The following is a 5,000-nucleotide window of genomic DNA, read 5'->3' on the forward strand; positions in this document are numbered from 1 at the left end:
TCATCCGATTGGATAGGCCTCATCCCCCATGGGGGGGGGGTGTTCAACCACAGTGGTCAAAATGAAGATCACAAATCAGTCTCATAAATCAATCTATTGTATCAGTCTCATATCATATACTAAACTACCAATTCGGAACTCTGATTAATAACTCGCATTATGTAATTTAACTAAATGTAACTAACTAATGAACCAAAGGGGAGTGAAAGAGAGGGAGTGTGTGTGTGAGTGCGCAAGCTTGTGTTCTCAACTATGCGCCAGAAAGAATGTGTGTGCGAGTTCCTTTGTATAGTCACTGTAGTTCCACACGCATGTGTGTGCATGTCCGTGAATGTACATGTGAGATGAAAAAAGGACGAGCCTATGTAAAGCGCAAACTGTTCCCTTCGCGTGTGTGTGGCTATGTTGAGGCCAATGTGATCTGTGTGATTACGGTGCCAAGTTGGTGTCACCGTAATGATTGTTTATCTCGATTCCGTTAGCATTCCTGGGTAATGAGACATTTTAGGCAGTCGTTTCGGTAAAAAAACAAAGAGTTTGTTGCATCTGCAGGTGAGAAAGCGAGGGCCTGCTATTCCAAGCAGGTGGAGAAAAGAGTGTGCTCTCTAGGAGAACAGGGATAAAAGAGCACTGCTCCCATCAGAGTGCAGAGAGAGAAGAGAGAGAGAGAAGAGAGAGAGAGAAGAGAAGAGAGAGAGAAGAGAGAGAGAGAGAAGAGTGGTACGTGACTTGTTGTCTTGGTCCACCAGGTCAGGGGGAGTAGTTCAGATGACATCAGGCTACAGTTACAGATTCATTGGAGGGGTTTGGCGTGGACCATTTACGCAAGTTCCTAATTAAACCACACAATGGACAAGTTCCAGGTGAAGTGAAACGAGTACATACAAACAGAAGGTGCTGCGGACATATTATATATATATATATATATATATATATACATATTATATTATATATATATATATATATTAGAGCTGTGAAAAATAACGCGTTAACGCGTTATGATTAAGTTACAGGATTAATTAGTTAATTATTTTAACGCATTTAACGCATGCGCAAAATGAGCTTCCAAATATACCCACAATTCCGCCCAATCTGCATTTAGTCGCCGCTGTAATGGGAAATTCGTGTTTAAAAAAAAACAAAGATGGAACATTTAATAAAACCAAAGTGATATGCACACTCTGCGGGAAGACGTTATCGTTTCACCGCAGCAATAAGTACCACCTCAACGCGATGCATGCGTTGGTCGGCGAGGGGAGTTAAAAGTGGAATGCGCCAAACCACCCTCACTGAACAACGTAGGCCCCTCATTAAGTGTGCCTGTGACAAGTTGACTAGCACAGTTGCCAAATGGATGGCTAAAAGCTGTAGACCGATTAATATTGTTGAGGACAAGGGGTTCACCGAAGTTGTGCGAGTGGCAACGGGGGATTCGAGTATCAAAGCACCGCAAAGTCGCACAATAATGAGAAAAATCCACGAGCTGTATGAAGCTGAAAAGAAAAAAAAGGAAAATGACTTGGCTGCTACGAAACATCAGGCGCTGACAGGGGATCACTGGACTTCTGTGAGTAACGATAACTACCTGGGTGTAACTGCACATCTAATCACCGACGAATGGAAGTTAAAGTCGTTTACACTAACGTGCATGAAAACAGAAGAGCTCCACTTTGCAGAGGCATGTGCACAACAGTTCCAAACTGTTGCAAGCAACTGGGCAATTGAAGACAAAACGACCACTATAGGGAAAGAGTGCACGTAATATGATAGCCGCAGCTAGACTACTGTAAAAGGGCATTTAGAGGCATTAGATTGTGTCATGGTGTGGTTAATGGTTGTTAGACAAAAAAGAGAAACATTTTCAAACATCCTATAAAAACAATGGCTAAGAAGCCCAAATAATTTCTGTTTGATTTAAAAAGAAAAGAAAAATGTTTTATTCAACCATACAATGGCTAAGAAGCCCAAATTCTGTTTAGGATGAAGATTATATTAATGTTCCATATGGAATAGCAAAGATAACTGCTAAAGAACTGCTCAGTTGCAGCAGCATTGTTTTTTTATGAATAAAAAAAAGAAAACATGTTAAATGTATATATCTGTCTTTTGTCATAAATCTTTTTGTTCTCACAAAAATATACCGAGAAAATATGTGATTAATCATGATTAATCCACAGAAACCTGTGATTAATCTGATTAAAATTTGTAATCATTTCACAGCCCTAATATATATATATATATATACTAGTGCTGTCAGTTTAACGCGTTATTAACGGCGTTAACGCAAACCCATTTTAACGTCGTTATTTTTTTTATCGCGAGATTAACGCGATTTATTTTTTTCATAATTTTTTAATTTTTTTAATTTTTTTAGATTAACGTTCTTTTTGGCCTCGCAAACTGTGTAGTAGGCAAACGTTACGATTAGAGTGAATGGTGAACGCGATACGGCGAAATGGATGATAAAAAGCTTCTGAATGGAAAGTTTACTTTTAAAAGTTGTGTTGTGCAAAAGAAGCGAGCTTCACTGTTGTCTGAAAATGTCAACATGCAGCTGGCTGAAATCAAAGAAGTAGTAGGCTTGCCTTTTATTGGTAACCTGTTACGGTTCATTGTTTCTGAAATAAGAGGCCTGACTGCTATGTTCCCAGCAAACTTGAAAAAAAGAAAATATTAAGCCATGGTTTAACTGCACTATAGGCTGAGTCCTTGTTTACCTGAAATGTGCACTTTATAATTTTATTTTGTACCGCCCTGTTTGGCAATGTTGGTTTTCAATTAAATAAAACATTTGCTTAAAGCAAGCCAATCCACTTTTCCATGTTGATAAGGGCATTAAAATAAAAATAAAATGATGGAAAAAATAAATAAACGAAGGGACATTTAGAATAGATACAAATTTGCGATTAATCGCGATTAATTTTGAGTTAACTATGACAAAAATGCGATTAATCGCGATTAAATATTGAATCGTTTGACAGCACTAATATTTACACATGAAACGAGTACATAGAAACAGAAGGTGCTGCGGACATATTATATATATATATATTTACACATGAAACGAGTACATACAAACAGAAGGTGCTGCGGACATATTATATATATATATATTTACACATGAAACGAGTACATACAAACAGAAGGTGCTGCGGACATATTATATATATATATATATACACATGAAACGAGTACATAGAAACCCACCAGTCCTGCAACCTGAAGTTGCCGCATGAAATGAAACTGCTGTGTTCTCAGTTCTGTTCAGAGTCTCGTGCGGCTGTGGAAGTACATTTTTCTGGGGCCTCAACAAAGACACTGAGGCCGAGGCATCAGGATGGAGGGCACAGGGCTTGGGTGTGGAGAGGACCTGGAGAGGAGGCTGACATTTCGCCTCATCCTCTTCTTGAGAAGATGAAAGCCGTGTGTGTGTGTGAATGGACTGCCAGGGCTCCATGATGCAAAGCTTGCAACAATGACATCACTTCAGCGGGAAGCTGATTACCTGCACCCAACAGCGTTCTGGTGCAGATGAAGCTTTGAACTCTGGACTCAAAGAAAGAAAGAAAAACAGACTCCACACCCTTGCAAAACTCACTACGGTAATAGCTCCATTGTTAGCTGCGTTTTAGAGTTTAACCTGGTTTTAATTCACGTAGCTTCTTAAGCCCCACTGCTGTGTCATAAGCGCCTGTTGTTTAAACTCAATTATAATTGAGTAATTTGTTGAAGAATAAGTAATTAATGAACAAACATTCATTAAAGAACAATACCACTGAGAAATGGTCCTCTAAATAACCTTACCAACATGCCAAACAAAAGATGTAGCAAAATAGGCTTTACTTATCCAAAAACGAAGGGCACCTGTCGGTATTACAAAATGACCATCAGTAAGACTGTTCAAAGATGTTTGAAGATAAGGCAGCAGCTAGTGTTGAAGAATGGATGACTTGCAATTGAACGACTTTAAATTAATATATGAAATTATTATTTGATGGATAAAATAAATCAACACGGATAGCAAAACAGATATCGGTTCAGCTTGAACGCTTCCAGTGTAGCCTGTTAAATAAAAAATCCCCTCTGTGAACTTTCTATGTCCGCGAGGCATCCGCACTCGGGATAGCCCACGGGTAAGGCGAACGGAGGGAGTTGTTGGAGATGAAAGTTGTGGTGATCGGTTAAAATTGCAACGCCGCGCTGAATTCACAGGGATTGCTTGATTTTGCGTTAATAGTTGCGATCGCAACACCGCAAAATCCTGGGGGTTCTGATTATTGCTTGTAGCTGAATCTACCCCAAATTAGGCCCAAATCTGACTAAATTTGGAGTGTCTTAATTCATTGTAAACACCTTCTCTTTAAACGTTTTGTGAAAACATTTATATTTCTTCTATTTAAACTTAAATCAACAGGCCAGTTACAGCTTACTAAGGTCCTGTCCACGCTAACCTGGTAAACCCGACACAAAAACCCTGTCTAAAAAAATGCTGGGTTCGCGTTGCAGTGTGGACAGGGAAAACGAAGAGTTTCAGAAATGATGACGTATGGTTGCCGTGGCACTGACAAAGTTTTTTGCTCCAGACACCACCAACAACAAACTCTTCTATGCGTTTTTGCGTTTTGGTGTGGAAATTTGGTGTGAAAAGACAGATAACGTTTTTGCATGAATTCAAATTCACCCAGCTTAGTGTGGACGCAGTCTAAGAAATTTAGCTTGTGTTTCACAATGTGTGACTGCAGATGTTGATTCATAAGACATTGTGAAACTCCTTTCTCTCTCTCTCTCTCTCTCTCAGCCGGAGACGCACACACAGTATATTCCATTCTGCTCCATTCATAATTACCCTCCTGTCCCGCTGGTCAGCCTCTCGTGTAGCCTGCTGAGAGAGACGTCCATTTAAAATGAATACAGAGCGCTGGAGTGGAGAGCTGGGCTGATGCTAAACCCACTGGAGACCGTCACACTCACACTCACACTCACACACACACACACACACA

The 5,000-nt window shown here is 39.8% G+C and overlaps 1 protein-coding gene across 1 annotated transcript in view; it reads right to left on the reverse strand.

The window, feature by feature from the left end:
* The window catches only part of LOC116218317 (calsyntenin-2-like), a 156,438-nt gene that overhangs the window by 49,185 nt on the left and 102,253 nt on the right, over nucleotides 1-5,000 (reverse strand). The window lies entirely within an intron of this gene.

Source organism: Clupea harengus, chromosome 22 (genome assembly GCF_900700415.2).
Source record: "Clupea harengus chromosome 22, Ch_v2.0.2, whole genome shotgun sequence".
NCBI lineage: Eukaryota > Metazoa > Chordata > Actinopteri > Clupeiformes > Clupeidae > Clupea > Clupea harengus.